Source organism: Pseudorca crassidens, chromosome 2, assembly GCF_039906515.1.
Source record: "Pseudorca crassidens isolate mPseCra1 chromosome 2, mPseCra1.hap1, whole genome shotgun sequence".
In the NCBI taxonomy this organism is placed as follows: domain Eukaryota; kingdom Metazoa; phylum Chordata; class Mammalia; order Artiodactyla; family Delphinidae; genus Pseudorca; species Pseudorca crassidens.
The window spans coordinates 102,246,826-102,272,727 of NC_090297.1; positions in this window are offsets into that span (position 1 = coordinate 102,246,826).

The window sequence follows — 25,902 nt, forward strand, 5'->3', positions numbered from 1 at the left end:
GAATATTTTCTTAGGCTACATGTCTAGAAAGAATCAAAAATTATGAACATTTTAAAAGCTTCTCTAACTCGTTGCATAATTGTCCCTCAGGAGGGTTATATCAGCTTCCACTCCTACTAGATTTGTCTACAGCAACTTGTAATAAGCTTGACTTCTGAGTGGAAGCTTCAAAATACAAAAAGAAGACAAGGACTGCAATGAGAAGGCCCAGTGACATCAAAAGGCAGAGTGAGAAAAACTGATAACACAGGTCCATTGCTGAGCGGAACAGAAAGACGTGTGCTCACCAAGGTACCTTTATTCATCAAGAAAATGTTACACCACATTCCCCACCCGCAGCATCCTCTGCTTCAAAAGGCAGGCAAGTATGTGATACGTTTTAGAAAGAGTTCCTTCCAAAGCCTTCACCAAAGCAAGTGGCAGCACAGTGGAGCAAGTGGCATCAGAAGTCTCAAGGCCCACCTCACCTGCAAACCCCTCAGAAACACACTGAATCAGTTGCCTTCTCTGGCCCTCACTTTCCTCCTTTGTAATTAAGAGGAATATTAGAACCCACCCAGGCGGTTCGTGTGAACCTCAATCAAGATCAAGTACTTTGTAAACAGTCAACTGCTGACCTTATTGCTAAGACTGGGAGCTTGAAGGAATAAGCAGAGCTCTACTGAGAGTGGAAGGTGCAATTCCCTGGAGATGCAGGGAAAAGTGGAGCATGTCTGCCATTGTCTCCTGTTCCCACAGCACCTGAGAACCTCTGCCCAAACTTCCCATTAGCACCTTCTTTCAACATCGAGGAGACTGCGTAAGATCCAGTTTCTGTGAGTCGCAGGAGGAGAAAGGAAAGGCCTTCTCCTATTTAAATCCGGGTCCACACGGTTTGCTCTACACATGGCCAACGCAAGGCTTTTCTTGGTGCTACACATCATGGGAATTTCACTGTTCTACATTTGCGGGAAGCTTAATTGGCTCCTCTGCTAGAGGATCTGCTCCTGCCATTTTCCTTTGCATTCGTGGCAGGCCTCAGAGGAGAAGCTGGAAATAATAATGTCCCAAGGTGAAATGAGGTGATGTGCTAGAAATAGCTTGGAAGAGGATAAAACGCTATGCAAAGGTGAGCTCTAATCCTCGTTCAGTTGTGATGGAAGGACTAGCTATGCAGGACAGCCTGTGTAGCACAGAATCAGAAACGTGAATTTTGGTACAGATAAATATGCTGTTGTGTCCTGACTTTGTCCCCTACTAATACATGAACTTGAGCACATCATTTAATCCATCAAAGCCTCATTTTATCCTCTTCATGGCATTTTTGACCTTCTGAAATCGTCCTCTTTATCATGTGTTTGTTGTTGGCCTCTTCCCACCGGAAGGTGGGTTCCTAGTGAGTGCAAGGTTATAGGTGGTGTTGTTCATTAAGACAAAGAAAAAAGTGTCTACCTTCAAGGTCTTTGTTGAGTGAATGAGTGATTCTGGCATTTCCTTAAGACACCACCTCTAGGGATTCTGCTTTGTCCCTGTCCCTCCAACCACTTCAAGGACAATAAGTATTACTCAGGGGTGTTGGTGACAAGAAGGGGGGAAGGAGGGGGTACCACTGGAAGAAGAATTTACCTACATGGGTACAAGAGCATCTTCCTTTAGGAAACAACCCACTCCATTTTTCAAAAAATGTAACTGCTGAAGAGATTGTGATCTTAGCATGTTCTAAGTCTCCATGGGCAGTAATTACTCCTAAAAAGGACCATTAATTTGAATTGTAAAACACTCCTTGCCTTTGAAGTACATATATTCAATAAAGATCATTTTCCCATCCCTACCAAAAAAAAAAAAGTTATTGACTAACTCAAAGCCAAAAATCACCAGACAGGACAAGATATTCTCTTCATCAGGATAGCACTTCTTTCTTCACCACTTCCTTTATCTCTCACCTGTGCCTCCCTCCTTGACCTGCAGGGTATAAAGGAGCCTGCCTTTTTTGATAGAAAAATCAGGGGCTGAAAGTGCTCAAATCTGGGCTCTTCTTCCCTGCTGAGGTTTCCACAGTAACCAGTAGCTCCCCACAGGGTGGGCAGGGCTCAGGGCTGGTTCAGCTCTGCGTCCACATTCCCAACGTGTTGAATGAATGAAGAAGGAGGAGAAGCTGGCTTGAATGAATGAATGTGTACTGAGAGCCATCTACCTGCCAAGGGCTGCAGGAGGCACTGTTACCCATTTCTCCATCATCTTCACAGCAATGCTGTGACGTTGGAATGACCAGTCTTATTCGAGGTGAGGAAATGGAGGCAGGTTCCCGCCAAAGAACTGATCCAGTACTCAGATCGTGGTGTGGAGCTAACAGACGGTTGTTAAAAGCTCAATTTGTGGCTTTATATATAAGGAGTTTATAAGTAATTTAAGATTTGTTTTTTAAAGGTTGGAGTGGATGAGTTTGGGCATGATCATCTTGAACTAGAGAGGGTCTCTTGCACTGCCCTCCTGGCCCTAAGCTAATCAACATCTGGAATGGAGACTTAGAGAGTGTGTCATAGGATCTGTAGTTAAAAAAAACACAAAACTTGAGAGAGTTACTATACTAAATGAAAGGATCAGGGTCCAGAAATTCTTGAGGGTTTAAATGAGGGACTAGATCTAAAATGATGCCCTCCCCCATTTACTCAAGTTAAGCCAATTCACTTAAAGTCTTCTCAGATTCATAAATCCAACTTTATAAGGAGGAGAGGGAGAACTTTCTTCATAGTGATTCATGTAATTAATTGGCTATGTGATGACACTTACCCTGTTGTATTCTAATTACTGAGGAGAAGGAGGGACAGGAAATGGTCATGTCCAAATGTAAGGGAATGAACCTAGCTGTAGGGCAGTCTCAGGCCAGGGTCCAAACTACAGTACACCTCCCTTTTACTAGGTATCTGGAGGAAATTACAGAAGTTATGTGGAGGTAATTGCAGTTCTTACCAGATCATAGTTGTTCCTATCTTATAGAGAGATGGTGAGGATTCGATAAAATAATAAATATAAAGAATTCAGTGGTGCCTAGTACATAATAAGCACTTCATGAATATGAGTCATTGTTATTATTTTCAGTTCTTCCTTATTATAAATTTCTGTGTTTTCCTTTATGTGAAATATTTTCCCATTTAGGTTTATTTTCTTTAGCTAAATGCCCAAAAGTTAGATTCCCAAATCAAAGGGTATGAACACCCTTAGATCTCTTCATACTTCACGAGTATTGCCAAAGTATATTCCTAAGGAATTATAACAGTATCTACCATAACCAGACACAAGGAGACCAGATTTTCAGTACCATCACTAGCACTGAGTATTATTGGGTTTTATAACGATTGGACTGGTTTTTAGAGTTTATCCTTCTACAAATATTCATCCAGAGAATGAGTGGGCTGGGTTTAGCTGGGAACAGGGCAGGGCCAAGCAACTTGGCTGAATGAAGCCAAAGGCAAGAAAGGACATCTAAGGTCAAGGAGGGCAGAGATAAGGAAAGCAACAAAAGCATAAGTGTTCCAGGGGCTCACGGCTGCAAGAAGCGGGGCTGCAGAATGCACTTTGAACCTCCAGGCGTGCTGCAGATAAAGCATGGATAGGACAAGAGATCTCTGAGGCTTGAGTAACTAGCTGGTGCTGGTGGAAGAAAGGAAGAGCAGGTGACAGGTGGGGAAAGCACATGGAAGCCCAGCCCGTGGACCCTGACAGTCAGTGGGTGTAAGAGTGATAAAAGGAAGGGTCCCCAAAGCAAACCTTTCCATGGAGAATTTAGAAGACACCTCTTTGGAGATTTAGAATGCCAATATCCTTATAAGGAGGAGACAATCCCAAGATTGAAAAGATGTAGTGCTATATGGTGTGTAGAGAGAGAAAGCAAGAGACTGAAATTCCTAACTTGGAGGTCCCAGGAAATTCTACATCTGGTATACTGTTTTGGGAAAGGTGATGTGTAGGCACCTGTGCTTAGCTAGGCCAGAAAGCACGGGTCTCCCAGAGCTCCCATCGGTTCAGAAGTCTGTGGTTCTCACACATCGTTTCTAATCCGGACACTGAGACTCAAGTTCTGATATGTAGGTGCATTCTTAGAGAATTAGTACAAAGTATTTAAAATTGGAACTGACCAGGAAATGGGGGACCTGGAGTCAGTCACCTACTCATGGTGTGAGGAAGCGAAACAGCAGGACCCTGTGGGGCTCCTGGGCACGAAAACCTTTCTGTCCCCCTTTCTTGTTTGTAGAGAATAGACGCCAGCCTCCGTGAACTTCCCTGACTCCCAAAGGGCAGATTCGAACAGTTGCTGATCAGGGAAGGGAGGGGATGCAGAGACAAGGGAGGGGCAGCCAAGAAACAATAGTGCAGCCTTGAGGCAGGGTCCTGGTTCCACCTCAGGACAGGAACCTGCTGTGTCCCCCTTCGCCTGGCAAAGCAATAAAGCTATTCTTCTCTACTTCATCCAAAACTCTGTCTCTGAGATTCAGTTCAGCACTGGTGCACAGAGGCTGAGTTTCTGGCATCAGAAGTGATTTTCAACATTTAGAAGGCACGAGAATCACATGCGTGTATTGGCATATGTTATTGGTTAAATGCCAATTCCTAGGCCATCCCTCAGAGATGCGTTTGGGTAGGTCTGACTGAAGTCCAGAGATCTGTGCCTTAAGCAAACATTCCTGATGATTCTGCTATAAGTAGTCAACAGGCTGCGCTTTGATAGTCATTCGTGCTGTGTGTTTGGTCTCTGTGAGACCACTGGATAGGCTGGCGACCCTAAAACGTGAGTTTGACACTCACATACACCTGATGTGGAGCTCCTAGGAGGGACCTGGCCATTTCCAAAGACTCAGTGCCACGCAGCAATCTGAAGAGGTATGTTTATGACTGGCCCTAAGAATGTAGCTTGCAGACTTCCAACTACTAGAGCATAATTAACCAAGGGCCCCAGTGGTACATTTGGAACCAACAGCTACATTTGCACCAAATCACTTTTCTCATGGGCTGCTCCCTGGCAGTGACTGAGCACACTGGGGATACTAAGGCAGACCCAATCCTGGGACGCCCAGACTCCTCTGACAGCTGACTTTGGCCCGAGGACCTGCTGGTGGCCTTGCTGAACCTTCCTTAGACTGTAGGGTTGTCCAGGATTTTTCCACTCAATCTTCTTTCTCTCTCTCCTTCACTTGGGGTCAGGCATGCAGCGTCTGATGGCCCTCCAGCCTTATCTGACTTCCTATCTATTTATTTCACAAAGGCATTTCCCCTGCTACAATCCTTGCAGTTTAATCCCATCTTGCCCTCTGCTTCTCAGAGGACCTGCACTAACAATGGCCCAAAACCACCCCCTGAAATATCCATTCCACGGATACTAGCAGGTCAGAAAACAGGCCATGTTTCCAGAAGGCCTGTGTGGCTTGACCCACATAAAGGAGGCCCAAGCCGTATCGGATTGTATTGTTTTATGATATGGCCCTGAGCACTGGAGCTTGGAGTGGCACCTAGGGGTAGGAGAGCACCGGAGACAGAGCCCCGGGGGGACAGTAAAAGGGGGAGTTCCAGAGTCCTGGGACCAGCCCTCAGAATGATGGGAGGAATCATATCACCCGAGCAGAAAATCTCAGACCCTCAAGAAAAGATACCCCCTTCCCCAAACCACAAAACGGGATCTGGGAGAATAAAGCAAGAACCTTGGCTGGTCCCACACCTTCCTGTCCCAGCCTCCTGTCCCAGGAGACTGCAGTCCCAGGGGCGACGGGTGGGCCTGGGGGCGGCTCCAGCCTGGGGCTGGGCTCTGCTTTCCGGACCTGCTCTCACGGCTTCATCCTCAGGCTGGCAGCCTGACAGGACAAGTCAACCTCAGAGGAAAAAAAAAAGCAGGGTTGCCTCCAGAAACTCACTCAGAAGAATGAGAAAGGACTCATTTGCAGGCCAAAGGGTATAATTTGAAAGGAGAGGTGGGGAAAAGGGAGATACACAAAAACAACCAAAACAACTGCAGGCAGCGGTGGTACAGGCTGGTCCCTGCAACACAAGGGCCACTGGCTCTCCTCAATCACCAACAACAATACAGCCTCGGAAACTCTGTTCCTCTCACGGGAGTGTGACATGCAATCTGTGTGTTTTCTATGCAAATGCCAGTTCTCTCTGACAGCGATGGGCTGGGTTGTGTGAAGTACCAACTCCACTGTGGGCAATAAAGGACTTGCAGAGTATATGGCAGTAAGGGAAAGATACCTCCTCCTTCTGTGGGTGTATCTTCCCTGAGGATTCTCATTCCTTCTAAGGAAATCAATGTGTGTGTGTGTGTGTGTGTGTGTGTGTGTGTGTGTGTGTGTGTGTGTGTGTGTGTGTGTGTGTGTGTGTGTGTGTGTGTGTGTGTGTGTGTGTGTGTGTGTGTGTGTGTGTGTGTGTGTGTGTGTGTGTGTGTGTGTGTGTCCATGCTTGGTAATAAGTCTACCCTGTGCTAAGCACTGCTTGATGCCCATGGAAGGTTCTCAACAACCCATGGGGTAAGAACTATGGTCCTCATTTTACATAAATGAGGAAACGAAGACTCACAGGGGTTAAGAGCCTTGCCTCTGCTAGTACGAGCCTTGCCTCTGCTAGTACAAGCCAGAGCGTTGGAGCCCACGTTCGCATCCCAGGCCTTCTGCCTCTGATGCCGCACGGGCTCTCCGCTGAGCATTGCCAGGGGACTCCATCTGGGAGAGAATGCTCCTAGCCCCGTTTCCTATGGACCAGGGTGGGGGACCAGGGCAGCTGCCACTCCACCGCCCGAGGAAAGTGTTCCGCTGCGCCACAGCTGGCCACTGCCCAGCCGCTTATCTGTCAAGTGTCCAGGCTTGGCTCCCTCGGTAATCAACTGGGTCCAGATCACCCTGGATCTGCCACTCACACGTGTGCAGGGGAGGGTGAGAGAAAGAGAAGACGAGAGAGGGCAGTAAATGAGGGCAGGGAGAAGCAGGCTATTGAAATTCTAGACTTGCCAGCAGCCAACTGGGCCGGGAGGCTGGTGTCACCGGCTGTGCTCAGCGGGCACCCAGTGGGCAGAGATCCCATTGCCCAGCTCTCCTGGGTTGGGGTGGAAGGGCAGACTGTAACTCTGTAGTTGTATTGTGATGGCGAAGGAGGAAACAAGAGCAGCTGATCCAGCCTGGATCGGGAGTGCCCACGTGCGCACAGATAGGCCTTTGTGTCCTGGGCCCAGACAACAGGCGGCATTCTTCCCCCACCTCAGTGACGTCCTTCACGGACATGTTCCCAGAGCGCATTTTCAAAGGCTTAATCAGCTATGGATCAGATGACACGGCATTCCCTCCGCTACCCCCTCTTTGCTCAGGCTGCACCTTCTCTTTGTTGTCTTGAGCACAGAACCGGTGGCCAACCCCAGCCCTGCCCTTGGTCTGCTTACAGAGCTCCCCGCACAGAGGTAGACCTCATGACCTCAGGCATGGGAATCTTGGAACACAGGAGCTGGATGGGCCCGAGAACAAGTCCAACCCCAGGTTTTAAGGTGATGGATGGGATTCCCTGGTGGCGCAGTGGTTTAGAGTCCGCCTGCTGATGCAAGGGACACAGGTTCGTGCCCCGGTCCGGGAGGATCCCACATGCCGCGGAGCGGCTGGGCCCGTGAGCCGTGGCCGCTGAACCTGTGCGTCCAGAGCCTGTGCTCCGCAACGGGAGAGGCCACAACAGTGAGAGGCCCGCGTACCGCAAAAAATAAAAAAATAATAAAATTAAAAAATTAAAAAAGAGAAAGGTGATGGAGTCAGAGATGCAGCCATACTCAGACCTAGGGTCCCTGCCCCCAGAGCAGTGTCCTTTCTGGTACCAGGGCTAAGCTGCCCCAGGACCCTGGTGGTTACAGCAGCCCCACCTCAGGGCCCAGACCACCTCCCAGAGAAGCCCGTGGGGGAGGGGTTCTTCATGAAGATACACTTAACTCTAGGTTGACTCGCAGTCCTGCCTGATTGCTTTCCAAAGCGAGTGGCTTTACTTGCCCAAAGCCAAGTGCAGGAAACAGGAAGCACCCCGGGATGTTGCTTGTCCTGCTTAACTACACTGTGAGTCTACTGAGGGATCAGTTACCTGTACAATGCATGCTCTCTGGATGTAAAATACACCCCTGAAATACTAATATGGCTACTGCTACGGACTGAATGTGTCTCCCCCAAATTTATATACGGAAGCCTTAACCTCCAATGTGATGACATTTGGAGATGGGGCCTTTGGGAGGTGATTAGGGTTAGATGAGGTCATGAGGGGAGGGTCCCCATCATGGGATTAGTACCCTTGTAAGAAGAGATGGAGGGACTTCTCTGGTGGCGCAGTGGTTAAGAATCTGCCTGCCCATGCAGGGGACACGGGTTTGAACCCTGGTCGGGGAAGATCCCACATGCCGCGGAACAACTAAGCCCACAAGCCACAACTACTGAGCCCGTGTGCCACAACTACTGAAGCCCGAAATAAGAGAAGCCACCGCAGTGAGAAACCTGTGAACCACAACAAAGAGCTGCCCCCACTCGCCACAACTAGAGAAAGCCTGTGCGTAGCAACAAAAACCCAACAAAGAAGACCCAATGCAGCCAAAAATAAATAAATAAATACATTTATTAAAAAAAAAAAAAAAGAAGAGATAGAGAACAGAGCTCTCTCTCTCTACCAGGTGAGGACAAAGTGAGAAAGTGGCCATCTGCAAGTCAGGAAAAGATCTCCCTCATCCGATACTGAAACTGCAGGAGCCTCGCTCTTGGACTTCTAGCCTCCAGAACTGTGAGAAATAAATGTCTGTGGTTTAAGCCACGCAGCCTGTGGTATTCTGTTACAGCAGCCCAAGCAGATTATGACAGCCGCCTTCCCTGCTTCTCTAGCCCATGCTTTCAGAGTTGGAAGACCTGGGTTCTACTCCCAGGTACGGCAACTTCAGACTGTAAGGTCTTGGAAAAGAAGACACTCTCTCCACCCTTCATGTTCTCACCATAAAATGGAGCTTATGATCTCTGCCCTTGGTCCCTCACAGACCACTGTGCAGATGAAATAAAACAATGCAATAGTGAAATACTATTAGGAGGGTGACAATGATTACAACTACTACTGTTATCACTACTACGACTATTGCTACTGCTACTACCAGCAGCAACGGCCACGCACTGAGCAGCTGCTTCATGTGCCAGACATCTCTCACTGATTTCCAATATTTTCAAGTATAAAGACTCTTTATACTGGAAAATATATAAAAGCATAAAACTAATTTTAAATTATATATTTTTATTTTATTGGTTACAATCGCGCTTAAATACATTTTAAAATGTTCACAGTGTACAATTTATTTTCTATCCAAAAACGCTTGGCATCCTTCTGGATTTACAGGCCTTCTGCAAGAACTCTAGGTTCTCTCATGCAATTGAAGCCTCAAAATAACCCTGTGATGTGGGTAGTTTTCCCATTTTACAAACGAAAATAATGACGATCAGCAAGATTATACACTTAGGAAATGGTAGAGCCAAGATACAATAACACACTGACTCCAGATTTTGTCCCCTTTCCACTGCACCACACCGAACGTCTTCTAAACCTATAAAAAGTTATGCGCGTCTTCAGCTTAGGTGATTGATTTGAGGCTCTTCTTCTTTTGCAATGTATGCATTAGTGTTATAAATTTCCCTGTCAACATTGCTTTAGCTGTATCCCACAAAACACTTTGTTGCATTTCTTTTTGTTTGTTTGTTTGTCTTAAGTGCTTTTACTGAAGTATAGTTGATTTACAACACCATATTTGCTTCAGGTATACAACATAGCAACTCAACATTTTTATAGATTATGCTCCATTTAAAGTCACTACAAAATAATGGTTATATTTCTTTCTGCTGTACCATACATCCCTGTAGCCTATTCACTTCATACATAGTAGTTTGTACCTCTCAATCCCCTACCCCCATCTCACCTCTTCCCACTGGTAACCACCAGCCTGTTCTCTCTTATTCTCTGTATCTCTGTATCTTTAAGTCTGTTTCTGCTTTGCTATGTTGCATTTTAATTTACATTTAGTTTCAAGTATTTTTAAAAATCCTTTCAAGTATTTTTAAAAATCCTCTTTGACTTATGAATTATTTAGAAGTGTGTTATTTAATTTACAACTTTGGGGCATGTTCCTTTTATCTTTCCGTCATTGATTACCAGTTTGAGTTCCCTGTGGTCAGGGAATACACTCTGCATTATTTCAATTCTTTTTAGTCTGTTGATATTTATTTTATGGACCAGGATAAGACCTATGTTTGTCCCACAGACAATTGAAAAGAATACGTATTTTGCCGTTACTGGGTGGAGTTTTCTACAAACACTGATTAGGTCCTGTTATTTGATGGCGTTGCTGAGTTCTATATCCTTTCTGATTTCATGTCTAGTTGTTCTATCAATTGTTGAGAGAAGGGTGCTGAAATCTCCAACTATATTTGTGGATTTGTCCATTTCTCCTTTTAGTTCTATCAGTTCTTGCTTTGCATAATTCGCATCTACATTGTTCGGTGCATATACATTTAGGATTTCCATGTTTCCTTCCTTGGTAGATTGGCCCTCTCATTGTAATGTCCCTCTCTGATTCTGGTAATTTTATTTGCTCTGAAGTCTACTTTATTCTATATTGATACAGTTATTCCTGCTTTTTTTAAATTAATGTTTGCATGATAAATATTTTCATAGCATTTTGCTTTCAGCCTGTCTGTATTGTTATATTTGAAGTGAGTGTCCTGTCGACAGCATGTAGTTGATTTTGTTTTACTCCACTCTGCCAATCTATCTTTTAATTGATGTATTCAGTACATTTACATTTAATGTAATTAGTATGTTAGAACTTAAGTGTTCCATTTTATTTTTTGTTGTCTGTTTCTTCTCTCTGATTTTCATTTCTCTGTTTTCTTTTTCCTGCCTTCCTGTGGGTTACTTAACCATTTTTTAGATTCCCACTTTTATTTACCTATCTTGTCCTCAAGCATATCTCTTTATGTAGCTTTTTTAGTGGTTTGCTCTTGGTATTATACTATACATATGTAACACCACAGTCTACTGGTGCCATAATTTTACCAGTTCAAGTAAGTGTAGAAACCTTACCTCCTTTTGTGTCTTTTTACCCTCCCCCCTTCTTTTCTTAGATATTTTCTCTACATACTTAGAACCACATCAGAAGTGTTATAATTTGTGTTTCAATCATCAAACCTAATCTAGAAGACTCCAGAGGAGTCTTTGCCCATATTTTTCTTATCATGTTCTTTTGCTCTTCCTGATGTTTCAAGATTCCTCCATTTGTTGTTTCCTTCTGTTAAAAAAACCTCTTTCAGTCATTCTTTTAGAGCAGGTCTGCTGGTGACAAGTTACCTTAGTTTTACTTCATATAAGAATGTCTTCATTTTCCCTTGATTCCTGAAGGATATTTTCCTCGGATACAGGATTCTGGAAAGATGTCTACAGGACATCTTTCAGCACGTGAGAAACGTGCCACTTCCTTCTGACCTCCGTGGCTTCTAATGAGAAATCCACTGTCATTTGAATTGTTTTTCCCCTAGAGATAAAGCATTGCTCCTATCTGTGCTTTTAAGATTTTTTCCTTCATTTTTAGTTTTCTGAAGTTTTACTAAGATATATCTGGGCATGACTTTTTTTGGTTTTAACCTGTTTGGGATTCACTTACCTTTTTGAATCTGTAGGGTTTTGTATTTTGCCAAATTTGGGGAATTTTCAGTCATTAGTTCTTTGAGTACTTTTTCAGGCTTACCCTTTTTCTCCTCTCCCATTCGTACTCCAGCGACACAAATGTTTGATCCTTTATTATGGTCCCACTAGTACCAAGGTTCTGTTTATATTTTTTTTTTCTCAGTGTATTTTACCTTTTTTATTTAGAGTGATGCTAATTTGGGTAATTTCTGTTGTTCTATCTTCAAGCTCACTGATCCTTTCCTCTTTCCCTTCCATTTTCTTGTTGAGCCCATTCAATGAGCTTTTTATTTTAGTTATTGTATTTTTCAGTTCTAAAATTTCTATTTGGTTCTTCTTTATACCTTCTATTCCTTTGCTGAGACTTTCTATTTCTTCACTGAGACTCTTTGTATTTTCACTTGTTTCAAGCATGTTCATAATTGCTTTTTTATGATGGCTGTTTTAAAATCTTTTATATAAAATTAAAAATTTCTGTCACCTTAGTGTTGGCATCTGTTGTCTTCTTTCATTCAGTGTGAGATCCTCATGGTTCTTGGTATAATGAGTGATTTTTCTATTGAAACATGGGCATTTGGGGTATAGAGTTGGGAAATTCTGAATCTTATTGAAGCTTTCTGTTTTAACTGGCTTTCTCTGACACTGCTGCAGCATGGAAAGAGAGGGTGAGTGGGCCACTTCATTACAGTCACCTATAGGTGGGTACAGAAGATGGTCCCCTGCTTGGCCTCTGCTGACACTTGAGGGCAGGGGTTCCTCATCAGTGCTGGGCAGAGATGGGAGCTCCAGCTCCTCACTATGTCTCCACTGATACCTTCCTGGCTGGGAGAGACTAGATTGTTTCATTACTGCTCCCCACATGGCCACCACAGGTCCCTTGGGGGTGGGTGGCATCTTTACCATTGAATAGTGATGAAAGTCCAGACACTCCACTAGTTCTGACACTACTGCACTGGGAAGCAGGAGGGGCACCTCGTTACAACCTGTTGGATGTGAGAGTTTAGGCTCCACATCTGACATTTGCTGTTGTGGGAACTACAGTTTTTGCCAGGATGTCTGAAGTAGAGCAGTTAATTACTAAAAGTCTTCTCTTTTGCAAGGTTGCCCTTTCCCTGGTCATTTGGTTAAGAGAGCAGACTTTTCTTAGAGCTTGTTTGGTCTGCACCCACTGGCATATCCAGGGTGCCAGCATTCGTAGATATATCAGGGGGAAAAATCCCTTCTCTCAACTCTCAGAGAATCTTTTTATGTTTCTTTTATATATAATTTCCAGGCTACTTCTTAGAGGAATAGGGGAAAGTACTCCATCTTCCCAGAAGCAGAAGTTGCTATGTAGCCTTTGAGACCGGCTTCTTCTACTCAACGTAAGCCCTTTGGGATTCATCTATGCTGTTCTGTGTATCAATATTTTGTTCTCTCTCTCTTTTTTTCTTTTTTAAATTGCTGAGTATTCTATTACATGTACCAGTTTGTCTATACATTCATCTTTTGAAGGAAATTTTGTTTTTTTCTAGTTTGGGGGCTTATGAAAAGAGCTGCTATTAATATTCATGCACAGAGTTTTGCATGAACACAAGTTTTTATTTTTCTATGGCAAACACCCAGGAGTAGAATTGCTGGATTGTATGTTAACTTTATAAGAAACTGCTGGGTTTCCCTGGTGGCGCAGTGGTTGAGAATTCGCCTGCCAATGCAGGGGACACGGGTTTGAGCCCTGGTCCGGGAAGATCCCACACGCCGTGGAGCAACTAAGCCCGTGCACCACAACTACTGAGCCTGTGCTCTAGAGCCCGTGAGTCACAACTACTGAGCCTGCGTGCCGCAACTCCTGAGGCCCACGCGCCTAGAGCCCATGCTCTGCAACAAGGGAAGCCACTGCAATGAGAAGCCCGCGCACCGCAACGAAGAGTAGCCCCCACTCACTGCAACTAGAGAAAGCCCATGCGCAGCAACGAAGACCCAACACAGCCAAAAATAAATAAATAAAATTTAAAAAAAGGTACTGCTAACCTGTTTTCCAGAATGGCTGTACCATTTGCATTCTCACCAGTAGTATATGACAGTTCCTGTCACTCCACATCCTCACCCACACTCGGTGTTATTATTATTTTTATTTTAGCCATTCTAATAGGTGAGTAACGGTATCTCATTGTGGTTTAATTTGCATTTCCCTAATAGCTAATAACACTTGACACATTTTCATGAGCTTAATTGCCATCAACACATCCTCTTCGGTGAACTTTCTGTTCAAGCCCTTTGCCCATTTTTTTCCACTGGCCTGTTTGTTTTTTTCCTGTTGAATTTTGAGTATTTTTTATATATCCTGAATACCATAACAACTTTTGAATATTATAAAACTAAAGCAAAGAGAGAGAAAGAAGAGAGGAAAAAAACAATCTAATACAGCTGTTACACCATAGCTTTCTGCCTGCTAAGTACTCCTCCTGAGCTCAAACATGTAGCCTTGGCCACATTAGGACTATTTTCTTCCACCAACAGAAGTCACAGCCCACTTAAAGTTCACATTCAAAAAAGTGGTGTCTCTTCCCATGCCCCATTCTCTTCATGACTCACAGAATCCAATAGAGTAGGACACTGGGCTTGGACATTTGATGAGTACTTGGTTTCAGTTGTGATCTCCTAGATAGCAGGGAGTATGTCTACTTCATTTTGCTTTCTTCCTAGAACCTAGCACTTTTCTTCATGCATTCAAATAATATTTATTTAGTTCCCATTATGTGTCAGGCACTGTGCTCTGTCCTGAGAATACAATAAAACAGAAATTGTTCATGGACTCATGTTGCTTTCAGAATAAAGTCTAGAATATAGTAGATTCCTGTGCCATGCTTATTTTTACATTTCCTTTCTTTTTTTAAAAAAACAATTATTTATTTGGTTTCACCAGGTCTTTTTGAGGCAGGTGGGCTTCTTAGCTGCAGCTCAAGGGCTCCTTAGTTGCAGCTAGCCAGCTCCTTAGTTGCGGCATTCGAACTCTTAGTTGTAGCATGCACGTGGGATCTAGTTCCCTGATCAGGGATTGAACCCAAGCTCCCTTCATTGAGAGCATGGAATCCTATCCACTGAGCCACCAGGGAAGTCCCTACATTTCCTTTCTTGTTAAAAACTTCCCCTGGAGTTAATTGCCTTTAAAATTTTTTTGGTCTAACTATTTCCATATTGTCTCTTTTAATTAAATTCTCTAACAATTATACTAAATTCCTATCAAACTTTTCATATGCTCAAAAGCATCCATTCCATTTTTTTCCTGGATATTTCCTAAACCTAAGGAAAGTCCTCTATATTCTTTTCCAACTGGACTAGTTGCTCTCCAGGACTGTGACATGGTTGTGATTCTAGGACTTCCTTTCAATGCTCCCCTATGTTATAGCCCAGGTTCCTAGATACCAAGTTTTTTTCTTTTTAATTTACTCCTCATTTTTCTGGAGTGCATTCTCTGGTACCTTTTTAAAAAAGAATATGTGTCAAGTTATTTTCAAATCCATTGATGTCCCAAAATGAATTATTCTATTCTCATATTTGATTAATAGTTTAGCTGGATATAGAAACCTAGATTGAAAATAATTTTCCCTCCAAGTTTTTAATGCATTTCTTCATTGTATTCTCGCTTCTAGTGTTGTTGTTGAGATGTCTGATAACTTTCTGATTCTTGATTGCATGGACCTCTTTTTCTCTCCAGAATAATACATGAGCCTCTCTTTACCTGCTGTGTTCTGAAATTCAACAATAAAGTGCATTGGTCTGGGATTTTATTCATTCATTGTAGCAGACACTCCAAGGCCTCTTTCATTCTGAAGACATGTGCTTCAGTTTGCAGAACTGTTCTGGTACTATTGTTTTTTATCATCTCCTCTCATCTGATTTAATTCTTCTCTCTTTCAGAAACTCCTATTAGCCTGATGTTGGAGGCTTTTATATAACATATACGTGGATTTTTGCAGAGAAGGGAGGCAACATGCCAACAAACCAGATCCTGGCTGAATTTACCTCTTTCTCCCTCCACTCTCCATTGCTTTCCTGAGTCACTTCTCAGCAACAGCCATTTTATTTATTTATTTATATTTATTTATGGCTGTGTTGGGTCTCCGTTTCTGTGCGAGGGCTTTCTCTAGTTGTGGCAAGCGGGGGCCACTCTTCATCGTGGTGCGCGGGCCTCTCACTATCGCGGCCTCTCTGGCAACAGCCATTTTAAAATGGAAGTTATTGCAGCTCCACCCCCGTGGCTTGATGTCAGATTTGTCCAGTTCAGATGATGTAGACATTTGTCCTAACATCCTTTTGTCTTCTGATCATTTGGTTAGGATTTTCTTTAGGATAAGTTCCCTTGAAGCATCCTAACCATTCAGAGTGCTCTGAGAGAAATCATCTTTCCAGGAGCCAGTTGGGAGTGGAGGATGGAGGTGGTGAGTGTGTCCTCAGTGATGGTGACCTCGCCCAGAAGTGCACAGAGGCATGAAAGAGCACCCTGGGAGGGTACATGTGAGGCCATTGTGCCCTCCTGCTCCTCTGCAAGGTGGTTCCCAGCCTGTAAGTTTGGATGAAGAGACCTGGCCCTTTTGAAAACGGGAGGTCAGCACTGACTATTAAAAACTGCCCTGTGTTGGACTTCCCTGATGGCACAGTGGTTAAGAATCCACCTGCCAATGCAAGGGACACAGGTTCAAGCCCTGGCCCAGGAAGATCTCACATGCCGCGGAGCAACTAAGCCTGTGCGCCACAACTACTGAGCCTGAGCTCTAGAGCCTGCAGCCACAACTACTGAGCCCATGTGCCACAACTACTGAAGCCTGCACGCCTAGATCCTGTGCTCTGCAACAAGAGAAGCCACAACAGTGAGAAGCCCACGCACCGCAACGAAGAGTAGCCCCCGCTCACCGCAACTAGAGAAAGCCTGTGCACAGCAACGAAGACCCAACACGGCCAAAAATAAATAAATAAATTAATTAATTAAAAAAAACCCCTGCCCTATGTGTCTGCCATCCTGCCTGACCTCAATCCCCGAGTTTTGGATAATCCAGTCTCTTGTCTCCTCCTCAGCACCTGTTCCAACAACCCCTGTAATAAGTTCCTTCAGGAAACTTTGTGTCCTCGATGTCCAAGTACTTCTTTCCGGGGAAGAGGCAGGCTGTAGGAAAGAGCAAACTGAGGGAAGGGCAGGCTGAATTTCCTCTGCGTGTAATGTGTGTCTTGAGTTGTTCTTTGATTCCCCTACTTCCCAACTCAGAGCAGAGCTCTCTTCCTTTGTTGATTGCAGATGGCTAAAGAAATCTGTGCTAATTGTGGACTCCTTTTCTAGATTGGCCCCAGTCTAACTCAACACATGAGAGGGTTACCCAGAATCTGGGGTCGAGGCTGTGCCCCGAACCACCTGGAGTATATTTTGGCAAAAGTTCTAGAAAGGATAGGTGGTGCTTTCCTGACCCACTGTGTCCTGTCCTTGGCTTGTGGAAGACTCTCCAGCAAAGAGACACCCCAAACTCAGCCCAGTCCTAAAGCTGACCTCCAGCCTGCTCCCAACAATAAAACGTTCAGATGCGGCTTACAGAACCCTGGGTCATGCTCAGGATGGGCTGAGCTTCCTGTAGTGACTGAGCTGAGTGTGGTCACAGGCCAGGGCTACAGATCAAGGCCTACGTCTACTCAGCTGGGCTTGGCCATTAGTTTGCTATTCAACCTTGGGTCAAAAACCAAACCACTCACAGCTTCAGTTTCCTCATATGAAAACGAGGGAACTTTTCTCCCTACCTTCTGGTTTGCAGTGAGGCACATAATCCTGTTTGAATCTTAGCATTATTACTTATTAGCTGTGCACCTGAGGATGAATTATTCATTTCCTCATCTGTACAAATGTAGAAAATAAATACAATAAATATAGAGTTGCTATAAGGAGCAGAATAGTATTGTAGGCGCTTAACACAAGGTTGAAATAACCACTGTCACCCACCTCTGGGTGGTTCTAGCCCTCTTCCGTCTCCCCAGCCCACATCACTAACCCATATATGCTCCTCTTGGATCTAACTTGACATATGACTGCTTCATGGCATATATTTAGTGAATTGAAAGGAATAAAAAGGCCAATATTTTTTCTCAAACACTAACAGTGAATTCTCAATATTTTGTATCCTTTTGATTCTGTCTCTTACATATGATTCAGTGCTTGGAACAGTGTCAGATATATATTTGGCATTTAAAAAACATTTGCTGAATGAATAAATGGTTTAACAAAGATATGTAGAGAAATTGGGGTGAAGTTATTATAGAGAAGTTAATTAAACAAAAATATGATGTTACTTTTTCTGCCCCCAAAGTCTGCTCATGCCTGTGGAATAGGCACAAGCCAGAAACCTGGGTATCTTCCTCGGGTCCTCCCTCTCCACCGCCTTCCATGGCCAACTGATCAACACATTTGGTTCCTTCTGCCTCCTAATTATCTCTCAAGATTGTCCTCCCCACTCCACACCCTGTGCCACATCCCAGATCAGGCTGGGGCATCTCGTGTCTACTGTCACAGCCTCCTCATTAAACAACCTACATCATCCTTCAAAACTCAAGTCAGCTAAATAGACATTTCTCCGAAGAAGATATACAGACTGCCAGCAAACACATGAAAGAATGCTCAACATCATTAGTCATTAGAGAAATACAAATCAAAACTACAATGAGATATCATCTCACACCAGTCAGAATGGCCATGATCAAAAAATCTACAAACAATAAATGCTGGAGAGGCTGTGGAGAAAAGGGAGCCCTCTTGCACTGCTGGTGGGAATGTAAATTGATCCAGCCACTGTGGAGAACAGTATGGAGGTTCCTTAAAAAACTACAAATAGAACTACCATATGACCCAGCAATCCCACTACTGGACATATACCCTGAGCAAACCATAATTCAAAAAGAGTCATGTATCACAATGTTCATTGCAGCTCTATTTACAATAGCCTGGACATGGAAGCAACCTAAGTGTCCATCATCGGATGAATGGATAAAGAAGATGTGGCACATATATACAATGGAATATTACTCAGCCATGAAAAGAAACAAAATTGAGCTATTTGTAACGAGGTGGATGGACCTAGAGTCTGTCATACAGAGTGAAGTAAGTCAGAAAGAGAAAGACAAATACCGTATGCTAACACATATATATAGAATTTAAGGAAAAAAATGTTATGAAGAACCTAGGGGTAAGACAGGAATAAAGACACAGACCTACTAGAGAATGGACTTGAGGATATGGGGAGGGGGAAGGGTAAGCTGTGACAAAGCGAGAGAGTGGCATGGACATATATACACTACCAAACATAAGGTAGATACCTAGTGGGAAGCAGCTGCATAGCACAGGGAGATCAGCTAGGTGCTTTGTGACCACCTAGAGGGGTGGGATAGGGAGGGTGGGAGGGAGGGAGACGCAAGAGGGAAGAGATATGGGGACATATGTATATGTATAACTGATTCACTTTGTTATAAAGCAGAAACTAACACACCATTGTAAAGCAATTATACTCCAATAAAGATGTAAAAAAAAAACAAAAAACAACTCAAGTCAGATCCTCCCACTCCCTTGCTTATAATCCTTCAGTGGCTCTCCAATCTCTCTATAAAATGGTTTCCAAACTCAGCTAATTATGAGAACCCTCTGGGAAGAACTTTACAAAACTCAACTCTCTGATGGTGGGTCCTAGAACCTGTGTGCCTTAAGAGTTGCCCAGGTGACCTTGATGATCAGTCAGCTTTGGGAACCACAGGTTTCCAGGCTAAAATCCCAATGCCTTTGCATGGTATGGAAGGCTGTCCATGATGTACCTCCCCCTGCCTTCCTCTCTGATAACCTTTCGTGCCCCTTCCCCCTCTTGAATGTTATGCTCCAGCACTGCTGAAAGCGGACAGTTCTCACACAGGCTGTTATTCCACCTCTGCTTTGAGCATACTACCCCTTCTTCCCACAATGCACTTCTCTACCCTGCCCCCTGATGAATTCCTATTTGTCCTTTTAGCTCTGTCTCGGACATCAAGGAGCTTATGTAGAATGGCTCGATCTACATAAAGTTCAAAACAGGCAAAACAAATCTATGCTTTAGGGTCAGGAGAGAGGCTACTCCTTGGAGGCCAGGGAGGGAGGCGGCTAGCAATGGGGAGTGGACAAGAGTGGGCCTTCTGGGATGCTGGTCGTGTTTCTTTCTTTTTTTTTTTTTTTTGCTGCATGTGGGCCTTTCACTCTTGTGGCCTCTCCCGTTGCGGAGCACAGGCTCCGGACGCGCAGGCTCAGTGGCCATGGCTCACGGGCCCAGCTGCTCCGCGGCATGTGGGATCTTCCCGGACCGGGGCACGAACCCGAGTCCCCTGCATCGACAGGCGGACTCTCAACCACTGCGCCACCAGGGAAGTCCTGGTCGTGTTTCTTGATCTGGGTGCTAGTTCCACAGGTTTATTCCAATTGTGAAAACTCATCAAATTGTATAGTAACGACGTGTACAGTTTTTTTTGTATGCTGAAGCTCACATGGGAGCTCAGCTCCAGGAAGACTTTGTGGATACCCTCCCTTAGAGTTAATTCTGCGCCTTTCCTGTTGCCACTCTGCCTGCTTCAATCTGCTTTTTTTGGTGTTTAACCCTCTGAATTATCATTCCTTTATTGACATATCTGTCTCCCCACCTAGACTGTGAGCTACTTGTGGATGAGATTAGAGAATCCCCAGCACCTTCTCAGTGCAGTTATATGGAGAAACATCTATGGACAGAATGAATGAAGACAAAGTGAGCATCAGTGCAGTGGCAGTTACTCCTTCTACCTTTTTTCCTGTTGAGAATACAAAGTGCTCTGCTATTAATCTGCTTTGAAGTACCCAAGGCAAGAAATTTAAATGACTCTCACCACGCCTCTGGTTGCTGAGAAAGACTGCCTGTGCCCTGCAGCCGGGGCTCCAGACTCTGCAGCTCCCGCATGCACTCTGTACTCCCAGTGCCTGCCGGCCGGTAGCAGCTCTTCCAATCTCATCCCATGTAAACACCACTGCCCAGAAGGGTTCCCAGGGGATCACCGAGTTGGCATTTGCTCACTGTCTTCCATTACTGCATATCTGGAGAAAATGCTCCAGGCAAGTTATAAAATAACAACAACATCATTTTAATTTAAAAAAAAATTTAAATTAATTTATTTATATTTGGCTGTGTTGGGTCTTCGTTGCTGCACGCGGGCTTTTGCTACTTGCGGCAAGCAGGCACTACTGTTCATTGCGGTGCGCAGGCTTCTCGTTGCAGTGGCTTCTCTTGTTGCGGAGCATGGGCTCTAGGCGCACAGGCTTCAGTAGTTGCAGCACGTGGGCTCAGTCCTTGCAGCACATGGGCCCTAGAGTGCGCGGGCTTCAGTAGTTGTGGTATGCGGGCTCAGTAGTTGTGGCACATAGGCTTAGTTGCTCCGTGTCATGTGGGATCTTCCCGGACCAGGGGCTCGAACCCATGTCCCTTACATTGGCAGGCAGATTCTTAACCACTGCACCGCCAGGGAAGCCCCAAAACAACATTTTTAAAAGTCTTTTAGGACTGGGGGGGTTCTGTGGCCACTTCTGAGCTACCAACAGACTCACTCCTTGGCAGGGGTGTAAAGCTGGCAGACCTCTCCTAGGATGCTCCCTACACTTCCTGCATCTTCTCTACCTCCACTCCTCCCCTGCATCTTTCAGGAGACCCGCTACCTGCAGGTACCTAAGTTCTAAGGCTGTGGACGTCTCTCCCTATCAGCAATTCTAGCTTTGGGGATAATGGCCACTTATAGCTCAGTGTATGTATATGAGTAAGAAGCAGTTCTGCTGTAGTGAAAGAGTTCTGGACTTAGAACCATAAAATCCAGGTCTTAATTCTATCTCTGTCACCTACTGCCTTTGGTGACACATACAACTCTACTTCTCTTGCTCTCTTCATATAAACTGAGACATGAGCAGGGCATACCCCACAGATTGCTGTGAGCATTCACAATGACATAAGGTAACGCAAATGATTTACACGCTGTAAAGTTCCACATAAATGTGAGCAGTAGTCATAGCAGTGTGAATAGGAGTCCACATTTTCAAGGAGCAGCTGCATTTTAAACCTTATATCTTAAAGGAATTTCAAACACCACTGACCAAGCTGGCGGGGGTAAGCGCAGGTGGAGTTCAGGGGACTTTCTAGCAAGAGCGCTCCAGGACCAAAGGACGGTAGTATGTGAAAGGTCACTCACCTCCTTCAGGGGACTATATTTCCACATCTGGAGCATTCTGCCTCACTGGCTTTCAACATATTCAAACCTGAGCTCAGAGGACCCCTTTCCTATGTAGGAAGGCCAATTCCCCAAAGATTAATTGAAGCTCCAGTCTCATTTAGTGGATGCCACTGAGGGCCTGTCCCTGCCTGCTGTCCCTTTGGGAGAACTGGTGCAGTTCCCTGCAAACATCTATTCCACAGGAGCTCAGGCAAAGCCAGATGGGCAGGAAAACACATACCTCAAAAGGCCATTCGTAGCTAAGGGCCTTCAGCTCATCAAAGAGGAAAACAGAAACAACCCAGCACCTAATTTTTAAAACAGTCTCAACAAAGGATACTCCGAGCTTCCCTCTGAATTAACCATTACAGAGTGTGTATAGGGTGTGTCCGAGGAACCGCATGTAAACGCATAGTGCAACAGAGTAAGAATATCTGATGGTGTGAGGACTAAGATCCATTCCTGTGAAGTTAGCCTGTTTGTCCCTTAAGCATCCAGAGAGGCAGAAGATGCTCATCCTTGGATACTCACGGCCACTGACACGGCACCCAGTAAAACAGTGGTTATGACGAGAGGCTTAGGATGGAGTCCTGGTTCAGCCATTTAATCACCACGTGACTCTGGGAAAGTTAACGAGTCAAGTACCATGAACTCATGAACCATTTCTTCATCTGCAAAATAGGAATTAAAATGCCCCCTAGGGGGCTTCCCTGGTGGCGCAGTGGTTGAGAGTCCGCCTGCTGATGCAGGGGACACGGGTTCGTGTCCCGGTCCGGAAGATCCCACATGCCGCGGAGCAGCTGGGCCCGTGAGCCATGGCCGCTGAGCCTGCGCGTCCGGAGCCTGTGCTCCGCAGCGGGAGAGACCACAACAGTGAGAGGCCCGCGTACCGCAAAAAAATAAATAAATAAATAAATGCCTCTAATGGTGCTTTGTGAATTAAAGGAATATGACGTGTGCAAAGTGTTTATCAGTGGCTGGCAGATAAAAGCTCAACGAATGACAGGTTTTTTTTATTGAAGTATAGTTGACTTACAATATTGTGTTAGTTTCAAGTGTACGGCCAAGTGATTCAGTTATATTTACATCTTTTCATATTATTTTCCATTATAGGTTATTACAAGATGTTGAATATAGTTCCCTACGCTATACAGTAAATCCCTGCTGCTTATCTATTCTACATATAGTAGTGTGTATCTGTTAATTCCATAATCCTAATTTATCCCCTCCCCTTTTCCCCTTTGGTAACCATAAGTTTGTTTTCTATGTCTGTACGTCTGTTTCTGTTTTGTAAATAAATTCATTTGTATTATTTTTTTAGATTCCACATGTAAGTGATATCATATAACATTTGTCTTTCTCTGTCTGACTTAATTCACTTACTATGATATTCTCTAGGTCCATCCATGTTGCTGTAAATGGCAATATTTCATTCTTTTTGTGGCTGAACAGTATTCAATTGTATGTACATATATACCACATCTTCTTTATCCATTCATCTGTTGTTGGACACTTAGGTTGCTTCCATGTCTTGTAAATAGTGCTGCTATGAACACTGGGGGTGCATGTATCTTTTCAAATTAGAGTTCTCATCTTTTCTGGATATATGTCCAGGAGTGGGATTGCTGGATCATATTACAGCTCTATTTTTAGTTTTTTAAGGACCTTCCATACTGTTTTCCATACTAGTTGCACCAAATTACATTCCCACCAACAGTGTAGGAGGGTTCCCTTTTCTCCACACCCTCTTCAGCATTTATTGTTTGTAGACTTTTTAATGACGGCCATTCTGACTGGTGTGAGGTGATACCTCATTGTGGTTTTGATTTGCATTTCTTTAATAATTAGCGATGTTGAGCATCTTCTCATGTGTCTGTTGGCCATCTGTATTTCTTTGGAGAAATGTTTACTTAGGTCTTCTGCCCATTTTTTGATTAGGTTGTTTTTTTGATATTGAGTTGTATGAGCTGTTTGTATATTTTGGAAATTAAGCCCTTGTCAGTCGCATAGTTTGAAAATATCTTCTCCCATTCTGCAGGTTGTCTTTTCATTTTGTTGATGATTTCCTTTGCTGTGAAAAAGCTTTTAAGTTTGATTAGGTCCCATTTGTTTATTTTTGCTTTTGTTTCTTTTGCCTTGGGAGACTGGTCTAAGAAAATATTGCTACAATTTATGTCTGAGAATGTTTTGCCTATGTTCTCTCCTAAGAGTTCTATGGTAATGCCAGTTATTTTAAAATTCTGCTTCAGAACTAATTTTCTAGCAAATGGTCCTTTACATGAAGACTCAGACATTGGTAAAACACAAGCATAGTTGCATTCTGTTTTCATCCTCCCAAGATCCATTAGGAAAGAGAGAGAGGATATCCAGACAAAAGGTGAATTAAGGGATATGGTCTCCTCTCATCCATTCAGGGTGTGGTACAAGCTGAGGTGAAAAGTGTGTATGGGGGTTCATTCCAGTAGCCTAAGAGTCACACCCCAGGAAACTATCTTTCCAAGTGGGGGAAGAAAAAAACTTCCAAAGATTGATCCAACCTAAGCAGCCCATACCAGGTAGAGAAGTGTCAGAGGCTTCAGCCTGTCCCAAGAAGCAGTCACACTGGCCATCTCTCATGCGTCCAGCTGGTTATCATCTGGATTCTTTTTCTTTTTTTTTGCGGTACGCGGGCCTCTCACTCCTGTGGCCTCTCCCACTGCGGAGCACAGGCTCCGGACGCGCAGGCTCAGCGGCCATGGCTTATGGGCCCAGGCGCTCTGCGGCATGCGGGATCCTCCCGGACCGGGGCACGAACCCGTGTCCCCTGCATCGGCAGGCGGACTCTCAACCACTGCGCCACCAGGGAAGCCCCTCTTCTTCTTTTTTTTTTTTTTTAAGCAGAGGTCTTCTTAGAACCCCATATGATTTAAATTTATTTATTTATGGCTGTGTTGGGTCTTCGTTTCTGTGCGAGGGCTTTCTCTAGTTGTGGCAAGTGGGGGCCACTCTTCATCGCGGTGCGCGGGCCTCTCACTATCGCGGCCTCTCGTTGCGGAGCACGGGCTCCAGACGCGCAGGCTCAGTAATTGTGGCTCACGGGCCCAGTTGCTCCGCGGCATGTGGGATCTTCCCAGACCAGGGCTCGAAGCTGTGTCCCCTGCATTGGCAGGCAGATTCTCAACCACTGCGCCACCAGGGAAGGCCTATCATCTGGATTCTTAATGAGAATGACCATCCATTCAAGGACTGGGCTGCCCATGCACAAATAACTCCCCAAACTTTCAAAAACATTTAGCTAAAAGAAATTAGGCTCTTAACATTTCAACCACAGCATAGTCACTTAACCCCACCTACCAAACTATTGGGGATATAATCACTTTGCATCAGCCAGTTTCATAGTTATGCCTAGAAGTTTCTACTACTTTAAGGAACAGTCAAGTATTGATAACAAAGGACAGCCTCTTTATAAAGTGGACTCTGCTAAGGAGCTTCGGGCAAAACCCTATTATAGTACATAGTCCATAAATATTTACTAAGCAACCGACTGGTTCATTGATTCCTTAATTCATTTATTCAGCAGATGTATACAAGTGAGCCTCACTCCCGCAAGGCTCAAAGGCCAGAGATGAGTAAGACACAACTCCTGATATGAAGAAACTTAAAACCCAGTGGAAGATTATAAAAAGCTGACTATAATACCAGGAAGAATGACATAGGTACTTTAGATGAGCTTCAAGTGAAGTGCTATGGAAACTCAGAGGGAGAGTGGTTGCCCAGCACAGAGCAGACAATCAATAATATGTGGGTACGTGAAGTCTGCTACATACGATGAACGATGACAAAAGGTGAACTGCTGGGCTCCTGACACAGTCTGCAAGGCAGTGTCCTTTGGCCCATTCCACATCTGCACTCATCTGCCCACTGCAGACCCTCACCTGAGGCTTTGCAGTGGGCCCAAGAAATCAGGTGTCTGGTCCCTCC